We start from the raw sequence: 20,192 nt of genomic DNA on the forward strand, positions 1-20,192 counted from the left end.
TATGCCTAGGGTGCGTGCTTGTTTTATGTAAAAGCATTCCTTCGAGTAGGTTTCCTGTAGATGCTGCTACTTAGTTCACTCAAATCAGATTTCCTGACTTCTACATCCAAGAAATCAATCTCAATATTTGAATGCTGACAAGTGAACTTTAAAAACTGAGTCATAGTGTGTAAATAACTCACAAGATCAGTGAGTTCACTCGCATTTCCCTTCCACAACATGAAAACATCATCCACAAAACGGACGTACCATAAAATGTTGTTTAAAAAAGGATTAGTCTCAGAAAGTAATGACTGCTGTTCCCAGCTCACTAAAGTTAGGTTGGTGTAGCTATTTGCACAAGCAGTGCCCACAGCTACGCCAACCGTTTGAAGATAAAACTCATTCTCGAATAGAAAGATGCTATTTTCTAGTATAATCTCTAGAAGGCTGTAGATAAGTTGAATTTTCTCATTTTCATAGCATCTATTTAAGGTGAGGAATTCCCTAACTTTATCAATCCCCCAGTCATTAGGTATACATGTAAATAGTTAGTGAGCTATATAGAAGTCTTCCCAGATAACTGTGGAGACATGATGGTCAAATGATAAGGAATTATCAAACAAGTGTACTTGGATCCCTAATGACAGTGTTTGACTGGAGGGGTGCGTCACCTATATGGTATGTGAAAATGTTTTGTTTACCAAGAATGAACCATGCTACATTTTTTCACATTTTAATTTGAGGCCATTGCCCTTGTCTCAATTATTAACATGGTCAAACCAATGGTACAATTGTGAACCAGTGGAAGAATAAATAACACCTAATTTACAGTCATCTGCAAACTTAGATAGCCAAAGGCCAGGAGTGCTGGCCTGAATAATAGATACCAAATAGGAGAGGGCCCAGCACTGAACGCAGTAACTTTTCAGCTTTCAGAAATGGCACCTGTGACTCTAAACACATGTGTTCTGATAACCAGTTAGCTATCCTGACAAAACATAGGGATTTATATACAGTCTTATAAATCTGTCAATAATGCCTGCATGTAGAATACTGTCAAAGGCCTTGGCCAGATCCAAATATGTTGTATGTACTTCATAACTGTTACCTACTGCTTTGGTTACTTTTTCAAAGCAATTAATGAGGTTAAAGCGGTAGGACCTTCCTTTGACAAAGCAGAGTCGGTGAGGATCCAGGATTAACAGATTTTCAATGCCCAGATTAATGAGGCCTGACATGATATGCTCTATAGCGCTACATATGAGGCTAGTGAGACTAACAGGTCTATAGTTACCGGGGTCACTCTTGTGTAATGACATTACAATAGCAGTTTTTCAGGTTTCAGATAGGTAACCAGTGGAGAGGATTAGATTAAAAAGATTAAGTAGGGGTTCAAATATGCCACATTTGGCACTGATAATTATGCAACCTGGTATATTATCATGACCTAGGGATGAGGGTGTTCTTAGTTTTTGAGATGGCTGAGAGAACTTGCTCCCAAGTAATTATAAAGGGGGGCTGTGATTGTGAACAGGAGTAAAATGTGCACTAAATTTGTTAGCTAGGATATTAACTATTTCCTTTGGATCAGTTATGTGCATTATTGTGGATTTGTTCCAAATACTGTTGGGTATTCTTTCTGACATAGTTATAGAAAGATTTAGTCATTTTTGGCTTTAGATGCAATCTTAAACTCAGATATTCAGCTTTGAGCTGCCTAATGGTTCCCTTAATCTCTTTACAAGTTTAAAACTTAAGGTAGGTGGAATGAGACCCATTATAAACAATAAGCAAATTATTTTGTTGTTAAATAGTTTTACACCAGTATTCCACCACAGGGTTTTTTTTTTTGTTTTTAGATTTCTCATACTTGATACAGACAGGGACTGCCTTATCAATACAACTATTTAAATGAAAGTAGTAGTCAAAGACACAGCAGCTTTAGCAATGGGATCCAGTGGAGGAGGATTACAGCGGAATTTATTTAAGTAATTGCATAACTGAAGAAGGCTTGCTTTTGAGAAGTCCTTAAAGACAAAGATATTTACAGGGGACATACAACCGGTTTTAAAGGAAAAGGTCACTAATTTATGGTCTAATTTAAGATGGCAGCATGATACAGATGGAGATGTGCAAGAAGTGGCCATATCTGTGAGGACTAGATTAAAGATACTGGGGTCCCAAGTAGGATGGTTAACTATAAGAAAAAGACAGTTAGCATTTATAATGTCAAGGAAGTGTTGGGCATACTGACCACTGGCAGTGTAAGTCAGCCAATTTACTGATGGAGAGTTGAAGTCCCCCAGTACAAAAGTGTTGGGTTTTACAAGGGTTTCAGCTGATGTATTAAGTTATCATGCTCAGAAGGTGACATACATGGAGTTAAACAACTAGCTAAGAAGTGGTAATTAGTTTTGTTTATGGAGATTTGAACAACATTGTGACAATCTAGTACCATAAAGAAACAATAAGATTATCAGTGGAGTCTTCCCACGTGAAATATTTGACAGTACGGATAGAGGCCTTGGTTAAGACTTCACTGAGTAAAATATATAAAGAAATGAAAGGCTGAAAAAATTATTTCAGAAGGTGAAGGTTATTAGGTTTGGAATTGGATTTCTGGCTGGAGGAACTACACTTCTTTGTTAAACCTTTATTACTGCATGTTTTTCAAGCATTTCCAGTTAGCTCCCTCTCCTAATAATTTTTCAGATTGCTTAAACATATGATAAGAGATGAGCTAAGAATGAAGGAAAGATGCAATTTTTGAGAATGGTTAAAAAAAAAAAAACAACAGAACAAAAAATATGATGGCAGATTTAATAAGGTATGGAGGAAAGCCTAGTGTAGCTTATAATGTCACAGGAAATAGGAGACTTAAATGTCCCAAAAACCCACATATAACTACAATGTGGAGATGAAGAATTTGTATTTGTTGATAATGAGAATGTATAGCACCAGAGGGAAACAGTTAATGTTAATAACTGTAAAGTCACAGGACTTTGAGAGGCTTGCACCAATACTATGAGACAACACACGGCCTTGGCTGAACCTGATGATGCCAACTAGACATAAAAAACTGGAGTCTTCAAAATGGAAATAGTCCAGTGTATCCACCATTTTCTTATTCTAAGTTCATTTTTGGGTAACAACTTTGGTGGTTTAGCAGAGCTGTCTACCTGTGTGCAGGTCTTGTACAGATATGCTTTATGTAACTTGCTTATGTTAGAATATGAGGGAATAAGCACAGCCAGGCACAAGCCTGACTGATTTGTTGAATAAAGGTCTGCCAAATGTGGCTTCCATGACTGTAGAAGCAAGAGAGGGAATTACCTGGCACTAAAAAACAGGTCAGCAGGACATACAAGACCTTAAAGGAGATCAAGGTGGACAGGTACAGTAATCTTCTGCAGGCATGGCAGGAACTGTGACCAACTTCCCCACCCGAATGTGGTCTTGTGTTTGTCAACTGCTTTGGTATGGGAGTACCTCACGTAGGTTTAGGATTTTTACATAGAAATGTTTACATGAGTAATTTTGCACAAGACGTATGTTTAGGATTTTTACATAGAAATGTTTACATAAATTATTTTGCACAAGACATAGACCAAGTCTTATGCCCACTACAGAGAACTGCAGATATTGCAGAATCAAGATGATGCATTGGGGAACTTGGAACATATGTGTACTCATACACAAAGTTAGAAGTAGTATTTAGTACAAGGGGGTCCTGCAATGTGAAGTGATGTTATAACACACCTTGTTTTTGGTGAGGTACTACAGGAAAGTTCAAGCAATTAAATGAAAAATCAGTGATGTTTGACAGCTGCAAACAGGCAATTACTAGAAATGAAAAATAAATGAGGTGCTACATACAGCTGATGCACAACAGCAAATATTAAGGGAAGCCTTTGCATTGAAGAATGCAACACTGATGCAGAGGGCAAAATCAAAAACATGATCAGCACAGAGAACGCTGATGCCAGTGGAAAGAAGCAAACAATGATCTGTACCAATGCTGTCAAGAGGTTTCTCTGAATGAACACATACAATAAGCCTCTCAATCCTGAAAGGTCAAAGGCAAACTATTTCACCTGTTGGAACTCCACTGAAGGTACTAATCCTAACATTTACCTTAAATTCAGACCAACAAAGAACACAGTGACAATGGGATCTGTGTCAACACAACTGGTAATGAGTGCACAGTCATTGCTGGAGGCAAGACTGTGAACCAACCACAGTGACCATGGCTGACACTGATGCACCTGGCTGCATCAAAACTGGTACTCAAACTTGGGCTGAAGGCAAAAGTTGAGAGTGAGACAGAATCCTGGGATCATGCCACTACAACTGACACAGACTGCAGTCATTGCATGAGACGAGAAAAACTGAGAACCAATCACACTGGGCATGGTTGACACCGCTGCACCTACCAATGTCGACTGAGGTGCTTGGATGCTCTCTGGCTACACCAAAATTGGGGCCAATGATGAAGACAAGGTGACAGTTACAGAAGTTGAGGAAAACCTACCTACCTCCAAAGAAGGAGAAAGATGTTTCTGCCTAGATCTTACTAGCTCCCTAATGAAAGTCTGGAGGAACTGTTAATTCATAAAGGGCTGACCACAGTCTATCAGAATCACTCAACTGCAATCTACAGATCAAAACAAAATCACCAAAAGGCATATTTTTGCACCCCCTGCTTCTCTTACACACTATTTATTTAACATTTTCTTTAGCAGGGATGGAGCACTAATCCAAGTGGACCATTTGCAGACTAGCATAGTATGTAAAAAACACTATACTTAATCAGTTGCACAGTAATACAATTGGAAACAAACTGTGTTAACAAAAAGACAAAGATGTGTAAAGAAACATACTATAACATGCTAATGAAAATACATTTACAGACTATGAAATGCAAAGAAAACATTCTGTTAAAGTGGTTGCAATACTCACTATAAGGAAGAAACCATGCTACATGAGGTGTAAGGGGAAGTTAACGTTGGGAAGAGGAGAAAGAAAAGAAGAATGAGAAGGGAGTGCACAAACAGCAAGGGATATAGAAGATGGACATACAGAAGATAGTGGTTGGGATTGCCCCCTACTGTAATGTCAAGATTTGTAAGTCTGAGTGCTAGAACTACTTAAAACTACGAAAATACAAGAGAACAGCACATACTGAACATCACTTTTCTCCTGTAATTAGTTTGCAGGGGGCAAACCCCTCCTGCACCTCCCAATGTGGTCAGGAAGACCACCACATACCCCCCTGAAGTTACATATACAAACTCAGAGATTGCAATACTGCAGAGAAAATAGAATGCTCCGAGAAATGGCAACTTTTTATATACCTTTATTGCATTATCACTTAAGACACAAGCAAACGTACATGAACAGAAAAGAAAACAAATCCTATTAAGATTCTTTCCATTTACATACATTAATCACATATCTTTTTTTTGTACTTATCAGTCAAACATTACAAAGATTCAATTCCTGCCTTCCCTTAAACCTCACTCCTCCTAAACATTAATCTGCATGTATTGTTCCCACAATTTCCACTTATTTCTATGTAATTTGCTCCCTCCCTTTTCTAAAGATCCCTCTTCCAGTTCTTTTATCTCTCTTTTAATATTCAATACTTCAAATACAGTTGGTTTAGACTTTGATTTCCACTTTCTATGGCTAGGCAATTCATAACCTGTGTCACAGCTCAAAAAATCATATCCTTAGTTAGAGCCATTAGCTCACCCAATATTTCTGACAGAGTACTCTGTAGAGAATTTTTTAAATCAGACAACTCATTACACTCCCAAACACATGTTCCCAGTTACCTCTTTCTTACCCATCACACCTCCAACATTTGCTATCTACCTGTAGAAGAATTCTATGAAATTTGCTTGAGGCATACAACTATCTATGCAAACACTCCCAAGCAAATATCCTAAACCTTCTGGACTGTGTTGCACACTTTGGAGCCATAAATACATTCTTGTTCTGTTCCCTTGTAAATTGCTTTTCCAGTCGCTCTTCCCAATATTTTCTAACATCCTCTGATCAATTATTATATTTACAGGTTCATAGGTTATCATGCAATATTTTATATGTCCTCCTAATTATCCCTGTTTTGCACTGGCTTCTATTATAGATTAATTAAAAACCCTACCAGAGTAGGTATTTCACATAAGACTCCCCTATCCCTTTTTCTTGGCCTATACTTTGATATCAATCCCTGTTAAGAGAAGGCAGTCTCTAGTCTGCAGTCTAGATGTCTTCTTGACCTCATCCTACTCTATTACCTTTCACTCTGTAGTTATTTGCTACCAATATTTTGGTTCCTTTGCCGGTTTTCTCCAGTAAATTCTAGCTCTCTCTTGCAGTCATCCCTATTGGCAAAATCTCCTTGTTCCACTCTCATGCTAGCTTAGTTCTTACAATATTTCTGCTACTTTAAGAATATAATAATCTGTATGGTAGTTAATATCCTCAAGAATCTGCATCCAAAATCCCACTCCCAATTTCTTGAACTTACCTCTGCTTCATCATCATAATCCCTTTCCATTTTGAATTACAACCTTATATATATATATATATATATATATATATATATATATATATATATATATATATGAGCCATAAATGTGTAGCTTTAAAATATCCTTTCAAATCAGGTAATCCTAAGCCACCTTGTTCTATTGGAAGGATCAGCTTTCCCACTTAACTCTTGCCCTCCCAGATAAATGAATTCAACTCTTTATTAATTACTGTCCACAATTTCTACTCTGGTTGATATAAATATGCCTGACCTGTATATAACATTAAAGGGACTAAAACCATTTTCATTGCTTGTACCTTACTACCCATATATATAAACAAGAGCGTCCAGTTTCACAGTTTTTGTATGGTCTTTTAATTAAGTCTTCGCCCACATACCTTTAGCTGCCATAACAAAAGCCTTTTTAATCCATATTCCTAAATACTTTATTGTGTCCCTATAAATGTGGATACATAATTTACGGCTATAGTCCTTGCTTTATCTTCATTAATTGTATACTCTAAAATAGATGTAACTGTCTCAAAATGTTCCACAACACTGAGATGTCCTTTTCTGGATTTATCAGGTACAAAATATATCATCTGCAAATAAAGCCAACTTTCTTGATTGCATTTCTGAGTCCCTTATTTTTCCTATCAATGGCTCTAAATATACAGCAAATAAAAAATGGAAGAGAGGACACCCCTGCCTAGTTCAAACACAAATCATCAGAGAGAAACCTTCTCACTTTACCACCTCCAATCCTTCATATGTCATCTGAATAAACCTTAGTGTTGTATCAGGGAATGCAAATGATCCCACTGCCCTACTCATAAAATAACAGCTTACTCTGTCAAATGTTTTTGTTGCATCAAGACCCACCTACACCACCAGTATTTTCTACATTATGCTTCTCTCTGGATCATCATTGTTCTATTAAAGTTGTAAAATATTTTTCTTACCTCCACAAAACCACAGTGATCCATGTCTATCAATTTTGGCAACACATTTGCCATTCTTTTAGCAAGTATAGACAAACACATTATAATCATGGCTGAAATGGGTCTGTATGAAGCTGGATCAGATGGGTCTTTACTGTCCTTGGGTAATAAAGCCACCAGAATATCTACCAAGATGTTGGTGCTTCCCCTCCTTTTAAAATACTGTTAAACAAAATCTTCCAGATTTTTATCACTTTCTTCCCTTTATACTTCCAAACTTCCATAGTAATACCATCTGTTTCTGGACACTTTCCTAAAGATTGTTTATATAGCACAGGTTTTATCTCATTCCCTCTTAACTTTTAACTTGTTGAGCATCATCTACCTTTGACTTGACATAATTAAGTCTTCCATAAATATTTCCATTTGTGCTCCTTTTTGATTTTCACATTTTTCTGCTTTATAAAAATGTTCATAACATTTCTGAAATATATTTAAAACCTCTACAGTATTTGTGGTTATTTTTATAGGCTCCCTAAGTTTAGCAACAACCACTATCATGCTAAAAGTTTCTGTGCTCCACAGTTATAAAAAAATAGCTGCTTAAGAGCAATCTGTTTAAACTCATGCGTATTATACAGATAGTCCCTTATTTTCTCTTTAGCACTTTGCCTTTGCCCATCATCTTGTTATCCGACATCCCCCTTAGTCTGCAATACATTTACCTACCTTTCTCAGCCTAAGTCTTTTCTGATAAGACTCAAGGCCTGCAAAAAAAGTACAAGCACTGTTGATGATTCCCTGCTGGATGAAGAAAGTAAATCTCTTTTTTAATTGTGAGTTGCTTCAACTGATAGAACTGCTTTCTGTTTTACCTGTTCCATTTTGTTTTCTGTTTTCAGAAATCTGACTGGTGGTTTTGTTCTATGTGGCAGACATGCACTTAAATTACCCAGGTTGCACATTTCACTATTTTTCATTGGTTAATTTGTTTCTTGAGTGATTCTTAAATTCACAAAAAAGAAGTTATGTACTCACCATACCATTCCATGTATGTAGTCCATCTCGTTGGCTCCGACTCGGCCGCTTAGAAAGCCTGAAAACTTCTGATTGGCCCGTGGCTAATAGGTATCCCATGATGCATGCGCACATTTCCCAGATCTTGTTTGCTACTAGTCTACCAGAATAAGACAGGGAAAAGGACAAAGGTCCGGAAGAATAAACTATAATAAAAGGCGCCCTTGTGCAAAAACCACTGTAGAAAAGGAAAAACTGTATCCAGATCCTCCAGGAAGGGGGCTGGTGGGTAAGTTCATAATAATGTTCGGCGAGATGGACTACATACATGGTACATTATGGTGAGTACATAACTTCTTTATGTTATGTAGTCCTATCTCGCCTCCATTACATGTGGGACAGCGTCCCTAGCATCTTGAATGGGTGGCTCACTGGAAGATACTCCTGAGTACCGTGGAACCAAACGAAGCTCTACCCCTGAAAGTTAAATCCAATTTATAATGGGAAATGAAGGTATGAGGGGTAGCCCATGTTGCTGCTGCACAAATACTATCAATAGGTGTCCTGGCTTGGAAAGCAGCAGAAGTAGAGAAGGACTTGGTGGAATGCGGTTTGACTTTAAAGGGTAACTCCTTTCCTTGAGAACTGTAAATAAAGGAAATACAACTAGAGATCCAGTTCAAAAGTGTAACCTTGAAAACTGGCAAGCCCATTCTCGCCTCACCAAAGGAAATAAACAGCTGTTCTGATTTTCTAAATTCTTTGGTCCGGTGGATACAGAAACGCAGTTGCCTGTGCACATCCAATTGGTGGAATGTATACTCTGCTTTATTAGAGTGATTAGGAAGAACACTGGCAATTCAATTGTTTGGTTTAAGTGAAATTGAGAACAGACTTTATGAATAAAAGAAGTGTTGGTCCGGAGAGAGACCCTATCTTTGTGAAAAATTAAATATGGAGGTTTAACAGACAGAGCCTGTAATTCAGAAACTCACCTGGCTGAGGTTATTGCTAAAAGAAAGAGTCTCTTCCAAGACAGAAATTTCAACTGACAACTATGGGCTGGTTCAAAGGCTGGCAGAGTAAGTCTAAACAGAACTAGATTTGGGTCCCAAGGAGGAACGGGGTCTTGCACAGGAGGTCTTAACATCATGGAACCCTTAAGAAAGGATTTGCACAATTTGTGAGACATAAAACTAGAATCATTAATCCCCACATGAAAATTAGATATTGCTGCTAGTTGAACTCAGAGTGTAACAGCTGCTGAACCTTGGTGAAAGAGTTCTGAAAGAAACTCTAGAACAACAGTAATGGGAGCTGTAAATGGATCAACTTCTCTATTGTGTGCCCATATGGAAAATCTCTTCCATTTGCTATGATACAATGTTTTGGTCGAAGGCTTGTGAGAAGAGGTAATAATATGAGTTACAGCTGGAGACAAATCATGAAGCCTGACTAGTGACAGAACTGGAGCAGCCATGCTGTCAGTTTGAGAGTGTGCAGACTGGGGTGAAGAGAACCTGACATGTGTCAGGAGGTCTGGCACTGGGTCCAGAGTCCATGGGCAGTCCAACAGGTGAGGTCCAAGAAAAGGGAACCAAATCTGACGAGGCCAGTAAGGAATGATGAGCATCATCTTGCTTCCCAACAGCATTGCTTTCTGTATGACCTTGGCGGATGAGTGGAAAAGGAGGAAAAGCATAAAGGAGTCCCAGGGGCCAATCGTGGACTAGTGCATCTCTTGGAGACTCCCCCGGAGGGGGGATGAGAGAGAAAAAGGTGTTGCATTTGGAGTTGATGGGACTGGCAAAGAGGTCGCAGCAGGGTTGTCCCCACTTGTGAAAGATTATACTGGCTATTTTCTGGTTCAAGGGCCATTTGTGAGGTAACAATATTGCCCTGCTTAGCTTGTCCGCTATTATGTTGGAAGTCCCCGGGATGTGCGTTGCAATGAGAAAGCGTTGGAAAGAATCGCCCAATTCCAAACTCGCATGGCCTCTCGACATAAGGGGTATGATCTGGTCCCCCCCTTGTTTGTTTAGATACCAGACAACCGACATGTTGTCAGTCTGGATAGCTATCGTCCCTAGGAGAAAGATGTGAAGTGCTTGCAACGCTAGAAGCACCACCCTCATCTCTAGGACACTGATATGCAGATGGGCCTCTTGCTCTTGCCATGTGCCTTGGACAGTCCTGCCAAGATAATGACCCCCCACCCTGAGAGGCATCCGTGGTCACAATGGCAACGGGTTGGTGCGGTACAAAGGGAGTCCCTGTGGTAAGATGACCTGGTTGAATCCACCAGCGTAGGTCCTTTTTGCAAGAATCTGTAATCAGGATCTGATGATGTAGAGGCAACTGCTGAAACGACCACTGGGATGACAGGAGCCATTGGAGTATTCTCATATGTAGTCTTGCTAAAGGTACCAAGGTTATGGTTGACGCCATAGTTCCGAGAAGCTGCAACACCACCTTCGCTTTGACTCTTCGAAGGGGAAGTATCCTGTAAATTTGTTGCACAAGATTCTGTATTCTGTCTGTAGGTAGTCTGTCTGTCATCTCGACCGTGTCCAAGTTTGCTCCTATAAAAGTTATAGACTGAGTGGGCAAAATATAGAATTTTTCCCAGTTTATCGAAATTCCCAACTGGGAACAGAGTTTGATTGTAGAATCTCTCGAATGAATTAGGGGATGTCTGGTGGTGGCGGTCAGGAGCCAATCATCCAGGTATAGAAAGACTTGGATTCCCTGATGCCGCAAATGAGCTGTGACTACTGCCATGCACTTGGTGAACACCCGGGGGGGCTGTGGTGAGACCAAAGGGCGGCGCCCAAAACTGGTAATGATTGGCTCTCAGCCGGAAACGCAGGTAGCTCCTTGATGCTTTGTCCATCATTATGTGGTAGTAGGCATCCTGGAGATCTATTGAGCACATCCAGCTCTCTCTCTCCAACAAAGGGAGTATGGATTGTAGAGTGACCATTCAGAACTTGGACTTCTTTACATGCTTGTTTAACCTGCTGAGGTCTAGGATGGGTCTTCCAGTCCCTTGTTCTTTTTAGAACTAAAAAGAACCTGGAGTATGTTCCGAATCCTGTCTGGTCTGTTGGGACCTTTTGGATGACTCTTTTTAATAGCAGCTTTTCTATCTCTATAGCCGCTTGATCCCTGTGATTGGGTGGTACATCTGGGATCCTTTTGGGAGGGCATGGTGGAAGGGAAAAGGGTATAGTGTAACCTCTGGTAATAATGTCTTGTACCTACTTGTCTCGAGTGAGATTTAGCCAGGCTTCTGGGTACAAGGACAGGCGGCCCCTGACTGGCTCCAGAGACGCACAGCCGGGTTCCACATCAGGAACGCTGATAGGGACGGTCACGAAAGGAATCGCGACCTCCCTGATTTTGTGGGCCTCCCCTGCCTCTAGGGCAACATCTACCATTATTTCCTCCTCCCTTGCCTCTGAAGGAGGAATCACCTTGTGTCTCCTGGAAAGATCTTTGTGATTTCTTGAACCACATTTTGCCGCTCTTCTGACCTTTAGGGTAAGGTCTAGAAGGAACAGTAAAACGGACTCCCACGGCAGAGAGAGTCTTTCCTTCCTGCTTACACCTGGTGAGGGTATCTTTCACCTTGGGTCCAAAAAGAGAGGATCCGTCCACGGGAGCATTGGTGAATGTAGACTTGAAAGGCTTGGCAAAGTTGCATAGACACATCCAGGAATGTCTCCTTAATGAGACTCCTGAACCTGCTGCTCTACTCGCACCATCAGCTGCATATGAGATCAGTCGCATGGAGAAGGGTAACAATAGATGTGAGGGTAGCCAAATGAGCTGACACTGTAGATGGGACTGCTTCAGTCAAGCTACCCTGAAGAGCATCTCCTAACTCCTTTAGGAGATCTCTCTGAAGTCTCGTAAAATGTGATAGTTCAGCGATCAGAGTGTAAAAGCCGCTGAAGAGAAGATACGCTTCCCGTACCTATCCATCATTTGGGATTCCTTATTAGGTGGATGGATAGAAGTCGTCTCTGCTAGCTTCTTCTTAGGGGCCGCCGCCACCACCATGGCATCAACAAGTAAACCCTTAGATAAATACTCTTTGTCCTTAGGGGCGAAGAGAAATTTATTCGGCCTCCTGGGGACCGGTTCCATGGCATCAGGAGTCTGCCATGCTTTCTGACTCACGAGATCTAGTAATTCATCAGATAGAGGAGACATCCATGAAGCTTAGGGTTGAGACCCAAAAGCCTTCAGATACACTGACTCCTCAACAGTGGGCCAGCCACCTCTCTGCCTGAGGATCTCCAAAATGTCTGCAAAGGAGACATCTTCAGAGGACGACTTAGGGGACCCCTCCGACTCATCGAGGTCAGTGTCAGATGTGACAGACTCATCAGGCAAATCTACATGCTTCCTCTTACATGATCTCTTCCAAGGGGGCACCTCAGCAGGATCTGCTGGGGAGGTCTCGGAAGATCGGGGACCACCCAAATGGGGGTCCTGACGCTGAGAGTCTCTACCACCCCGGGGGAGAGAGGATGCTGAGACTGTAGTCAGCGCTTGAGGGAGTATAGCATTGGTACTCCTACATGGTATGGATGAACTAATCCAACATGCTCCTCATCTTCACGAAAACAGATTCCTCCAGCTCCGAATGACGCCCCGGCTCCATGGAGAGCGTAGGTGCTAATGGCTCCAAAGGAATCGGCTCCGAGAAACAATGTAGGGTCCAAGCTCACTCGGGCCAACACACCAAGAGGAAGACTCAGTACCGAAGAGGTTCAGATCCAAGTGTCCCCCTCAGGCCCAACCGAAGAGCTTAAGACCCTAGACACATCGGATGGCGTCGACAGTGCCAGAGCAGAGCTCGGCTCCGAGACAACCACCCGAGGTGCTGGAGCAGAGGACACCAGTATAGTCAGTACCAACAGCATCGGCTCCAAAGGCCCAATCTGGGTTGGAGGAAGAAAAAGAGCAGGGTTGGTAGCAGGAGTCGGCTCCGAGAGAGAAGTGGTCAGAGCCGATAAAAATTTTGGCAAGGTCGACGACTTAAGAAGTCTGAGCACCACTCTCTCAATGCCTTCTTCAGAAAAGCTCCTGGAGGATCTGGAGGACAATGTTAGAGACCTAGCTCTCTGCAATATAGGTGATTTTAAAGTAGGGGAGACCGGTGAAAAGTCTGTAGACCAGCTCCGAAGAGGACTGCTAGTGATCGGCACCGAAGCACTGGGTGCCGATACTGCAATGTCCGTGTCCAGAATCTCGACCGGCTCCGAGGACAGTGGAGCCGAAGAGACAGAGGCCATCTCTGATTTAGGTAACTTCTGTGGAGGTTCAGAGACAGAAGTTGAGGCTGGAGAAGGCCTTTTTGAGGTCTTGCCCTTATCTTTACCAGAAGAATGCGACCTAGCAGAGGACGACAAACTGGCTAGGTCTTCCTCGAAAGAAGGTTTTAACAAGCCTTTTAGAATCAACTTATTCTTCTATTGCTGGAGCACTCTAGGACTAAAGGAATGGCAAAAGACACAAGTCTCTTGAAGATGTATGGCCCCTAAACAGTGCACACAGACGCTATGACCATCAGTGATGGACATTTTTGAGGGCATTTAGTTGTTGTTGTTGTGTCTTTCGGCTTTTCATTTAGTACACTTTTTAAATCCTGACTGCTTATGCTCTTTATGTTCTTTAGACATAATGGCAGTCTCGACATAGGCAATTGAAGAGAACAAAACAACACACTCACTCACTCAACAAGAGAGATACTAGATCCTCTAACATAAACAGATCTAGCCCTATTTCTCACAACAAACAACCAAGGGAAGTTTTACTAGGTTCTCTAACTTAAACGAACCTAGTGTAAAGGAAAAGGGAACAGACAAGTACCTCAAAGTAAAACGGTTTAGTCAAAAGCACACACTCACGGGAACACACACACAAAAAAGGCCAACAGACCCAAAATTTTATAGCAGAAAAGTCAAATCCAGTAAAAAGTCAAGTCTGGTTAAATTGACACAATTGGTATCACAATAAGGCTATCAACAATAAGAAAAGCACTTCACATGAAGTTGAAAACTTCTAACAAGCAGAATAATAAAGAACTAAATCACTTAGCCACGGCCAACCAAAAGAAGCTTCCGACTGAAGACGTGGCAAACGAGATCTGGGGAATGTTCCCATGCATCATGGGATACCTATTAGCCACGAGCCAATCAGAAGGTTTCAGGCTTTCTAAGTGGCCAAGTCGGAGCCGAGGATCGGCTCCGAACCCACATGTAATAACAGAGGTGAGATAGGGCTACATAACATGAATATTTGTGGCCTTGTCTTTTCTGATAAGACTCAAAGCCTGCATAATCTACAAACACCTTTGCTGACGCTCTGCTGGTTACTTTTCCAACCCACCCTCTCATTTCTTGATCTGCTTTTTAAACGTGCTGATTTTTAAGCTACACACCATTACTGTAAATTGAGCTTTATAAGCTCCTCCCTTTCTACACTGCTGTTTAAATCCTGATTTATTTATTTGCCTTTTCTTTTTGCTTATTTAAAAATGTGTATTCTGTCTCATTATCTGTTCTACTGATTTACTTGCTCTGCATTCATTACCTAGCTAGCTGCTGGAAAAGTAGTGTAGTTTACACTCTAGCAAGCTCTTTTCTATGTTTTTAAATCAATAGGACAAAGAATTTTCCATCTAGTGGCAGTGGGCCTTGGTCTCTACAGGTTGGGGAAGCACACTACAGATTCCTGCATGGAGTTGTTTTGTTGCTTACCTTGTTTTTACTGACTTTATAAATTCTGCATAACTGGGTGGCTTTTGGCTTGTTTCTATAAAGCAAAGTACTTTTATCAAATAATCACACTTTCATAAGCTGTTTAAAATAAACTGCTGTTATCTCAAATCACTTATTGCCTTTCCTTAAGCTTAAGTTTGTTTGTGGAAGCATTTCACTCTAGACACTACTTTACTTTGCTTTTACATTAGGACGACTAGGATTACTCATCTAGTTGCAATAGGTTTACCCGTTCTGTGTTGGGAAGCAGACAAAAGATTGAGTGTAGTCATTTTATTGGCCAGAGGGATCAGTAGTCAGTTTTCTGTATTTCCAGTGCTGGTATAAATTCCACACATCTGTGTGAAGCTGCTCACTGAGCCAGTGCCCTGTACAGATGCAAACATTGCTTATTTTCATTATACTGTGAAAGTATGCTGTGCTATTTATTGTTTTTTTATAATTAAAGTTTAAAATTGCATTTTCAAACTGCTGTTTTGCAATGAAATACACCGTACCTAGTGTTTCTTGGTTAGTATTAGGCATCTGTTTGTGGTTCCTTAACCCTTGGGCTCCAAACCGGTCATTTTACATTAAGAGAGTCAAAGTCTGCATTCTTGTGGCAGAAGAGGGATGATTTCACCTATATGAGCTGGTAATTGCTAATGAAAAGCTCATTGTCTGCTTACCTAATTGGCCTTGGGGCATAACTAGAATACAAAACAATGTTCTGTGCCTCACCAAAGTCCAGTCAAATAAACCAAAATGAAAATCCAAAAACCAATGAGACTGGACACTGCTCGAAGACCAACTCCTTCTGTTTATTGAAATTAGATACACAAATGATGAGCGCTTTCGGCCTCTGCCCTTCATCAGATAAAGCATCTCCCAAAAAACAACATTTTAAAACAAGCACAGCCAATAAAAATCAGTAAAAATCAGTAAAAAACCCGCCTATTCTTAAGGGTGGGTCTCATAGGAATGACTTCATTAAGCCCAGGACTCCTGTGTGCAATAAGCTCAATTATCCATTTAGACTCAGCTAGCTCTGTTAACTGTTTAATGTCTCCCCCTCTTTTATTCAACTTCACATTCATTATTCACTTTAAACTTGAAGCTATGTGTAGGATGAGCTGCCAAATGTCTATATAACGCATTGCGTGTATCCCCATTTCTAATTGCAGAGAGGTGCTGCAAGACCCTAACTTTAAACATACAATTGGTCTTGCCCACATAAAAACTTGTGCAGGATTGACACTCTGCCAAGTAGACCACATCAGTGGTTCTGCATGTTGCTCTCCCTTTCAGATCAAACAGTCTGCCAGTAACTGGATGCACAAATACACCCCTACTATCTACATAAGCACACGCCTTGCATAGCCCACATGGAAAAGTGCCCTGTTTAGTGATAGCCAGATTATCCATACTGGTCTTAGTCTTATCCCTACAAAGTAAATCTTTCAAGTTTTTATTTCTTTTATATCTAAAAACCGGTTTGTCACCTAGCATACCCTTCAAACTTACATCACTAGTCAGAATATTCCAATTCCCTCTGATCAGTGCACAAACATCACCTATATTGCTCCCATAAGTTAGTGTCAACCTGGATCTATGTCCACCGTCCCTATCATGTTGTGAGCCTGTGCCTGTGTCAACGGTTCTCAGCCATGGTTTATATCTGTCCTTCCTACAATTCCTACCAAACTCCATCCTGTTATTTACCAATTTCCTATCATAGCCCCTAGTATGAAAACAGTCAATCAGGGTCCCCAACTCTTGCTCGAAGCATGCATCGTCATCACTAATTCTAGAAATCCTGGCAACCTGTCCCTGCACTATATTGGGAAATATGTGTCGAGGGTGCATGCTGTCGAAAGAGAGCAAGGTGTTCTTCCAGCAGCCTTTTCTATATAAACTGGATGAAAAACCATTCTCTGTCAACTGTACCCTGACATCCAAAAAGTCAATCTGTGTGCGTGAGCTGTTAACCGTGAACCTCAAAAAAGAAGTGGTGGTATGTAGGTAGTAGACGAAATCAGCTAAAGAGTTGTCGTCCCCATTCCAAAGAATAAAAATATCGTCCACAAAACGCTTATACATCTTGATATGACCTTTCCATAACATGTTATTCAACACCATACTCCTCTCCCAAAAGGACAGGACAAGGTTGGCATAGGTGTTGGCACAGGGGGTGCCCATGGCTATCCCCTGTGCCTGCCTATATGCTTGGTTCACACCTATAAAGACATTATTATTTAGTACCAAACCTAGCAAACCTCTTACGGTATCGATCTTAAACAAAGTGACGCCTAACTCCTGCAAAAGCTCAGAAATGGCTCGTATCCCATAGTCATTACCTATAACAGTGAACAGGTTCTGGATGTCCATAGTTACCATAAGTAACTCACCATCAGACTGTTCCAATTTATAGGCCCCTAAGCTTTTCAAAAAGTGGCCTGTATCTGAAAGCACATTGTCCAACCTATCTAGGTACGGCCTTAACTCCGTCTCCAACCAAATCGAAATATTTTCCGTCACCCAACCTCTGCCAGACACAATAGGTCTGAGAAGTGGGTCAGTTTCTGATTTATGTATTTTTGGTAGAGCTTTGAATGTAGGTGTCACTGGCTTCTCTATCATAAGAAATTTAAACAAATCTTCACTAATCAATTTACTGTCCAAAAACTGTCGTAAATTGCTGTGTACTCTCTCTATAATCCCTTTTACGCCTAAAGGATTAATTGGGGTATACGTATTAGCATTCTGTAACAGACCTAGCAATTTACTTTCATACCAGGTGGTATCCAATACCACTACGGCACCCCCCTTGTCAGCCATTTTGATAGTAATATCTGCATTATTCCCAAGGTCATGTAAAGCTAGTCTGTGTGGGACTCGGATTATAAAACCTACCATGTGTCCCCTCCTGAAAATAACACATCAGATCTTGTTCACAAGCATTAATAAATAAATTCATAGCAGGTGAAAAGGGGCATGGAACCGCTCCCGCAGCGAGGACAGGGTATACAACAAGAGGAGGAAGCTGCTGCACTGACTGTTAAGCAAGATACTGGGATTGTTTTTAACCTTTCATCTTACAGATTGTCTGAAGATGAGTGTTTTGTTTTAAATAAAGGGCTGACTTTTGTGCCCAGTAGGGCTTGTGTATATAATGACATTATTATGGACCTCATGGTTTTTTGTCGTAGCTTAGTTTTGAAACAGATCTTTGGAGGTGATAACCCGGGTGTTACCATGCTAAGGCAGCCCAGTGGTTTTGTCCCCCCATTTTCACCTGCTATGAATTTATTTATTAATGCTTGTGAACAAGATCTGATGTGTTATTTTCAGGAGGGGACACATGGTAGGTTTTATAATCTGAGTCCCACACAGAGACAAGCTTTACATGACCTTGGGAATAATGCAGATATTACTATCAAAATGGCTGACAAGGGGAGTGCCGTAGTGGTATTGGATACCACCTGGTATGAAAGTAAATTGCTAGGTCTGTTACAGAATGCTGATACGTATACCCCAATTAATCCTTTAGGCGTAAAAGGGATTATAGAGAGAGTACACAGCAATTTACAACAGTTTTTGGACAGTAAATTGATTAGTGAAGATTTGTTTAAATTTCTTATGATAGAGAAGCCAGTGACACCTATATCCAAAGCTCTACCAAAAATACATAAATCAGAAACTGACCCACCTCTCAGACCTATTGTGTCTGGCAGAGGTTGGGTGACGGAAAATATTTCGATTTGGTTGAAGACGGAGTTAAGGCCGTACCTAGATAGGTTGGACAATGTGCTTTCAGATACAGGCCACTTTTTGAAAAGCTTAGGGGTCTATAAATTGGAACAGTCTGATGGTGAGTTACTTATGGTAACTATGGACATCCAGAATCTGTTCACTGTTACAGGTAATGACTATGGGATACGAGCCATTTCTGAGCTTTTGCAGGAGTTAGGCGTCACTTTGTTTAAGATCGATACCGTAAGAGGTTTGCTAGGTTTGGTACTAAATAATAATGTCTTTATAGGTGTGAACCAAGCATATAGGCAGGCACAGGGGATAGCCATGGGCACCCCTGTGCCAACACCTATGCCAACCTTGTCCTGTCCTTTTGGGAGAGGAGTATGGTGTTGAATAACATGTTATGGAAAGGTCATATCAAGATGTATAAGCGTTTTGTGGACGATATTTTTATTCTTTGGAATGGGGACGACAACTCTTTAGCTGATTTCGTCTCCTACCTACATACCACCACTTCTTTTGAGGTTCACGGTTAACAGCTCACGCACACAGATTGACTTTTTGGATGTCAGGGTACAGTTGACAGAGAATGTTTTTTCATCCAGTCTATATAGAAAAGGCTGCTGGAAGAACACCTTGCTCTCTTTCGACAGCATGCACCCTCGACACATATTTCCCAATATAGTGCAGGGACAGGTTGCCAGGATTTCTAGAATTAGTGATGACGATGCATGCTTCGAGCAAGAGTTGGGGACCCTGATTGACTGTTTTCATACTAGGGGCTATGATAGGAAATTGGTAAATAACAGGATGGAGTTTGGTAGGAATTGTAGGAAGGACAGATATAAACCATGGCTGAGAACCGTTGACACAGACACAGGCTCACAACATGATAGGGACGGTGGACATGGATCCAGGTTGACACTAACTTATGGGAGCAATATAGGTGATGTTTGTGCACTGATCAGAGGGAATTGGAATATTTTGACTAGTGATGTAAGTTTGAAGGGTATGCTAGGTGACAAACCGGTTTTTAGATATAAAAGAAATAAAAACTTGAAATATTTACTTTGTAGGGATAAGACTAAGACCAGTATGGATAATCTGGCTATCACTAAACAGGGCACTTTTCCATGTGGGCTATACAAGGCGTGTGCTTATGTAGATAGTAGGGGTGTATTTGTG

The 20,192-nt window shown here is 40.9% G+C and overlaps 1 protein-coding gene across 1 annotated transcript in view; it reads right to left on the reverse strand.

The window, feature by feature from the left end:
- Positions 1–20,192, reverse strand: part of FUT11 (fucosyltransferase 11) — a 304,357-nt gene that overhangs the window by 89,144 nt on the left and 195,021 nt on the right. The window lies entirely within an intron of this gene.

This window comes from Protopterus annectens, chromosome 6.part0 (assembly GCF_019279795.1).
Source record: "Protopterus annectens isolate FY-2018-M chromosome 6.part0, PAN1.0, whole genome shotgun sequence".
In the NCBI taxonomy this organism is placed as follows: domain Eukaryota; kingdom Metazoa; phylum Chordata; order Ceratodontiformes; family Protopteridae; genus Protopterus; species Protopterus annectens.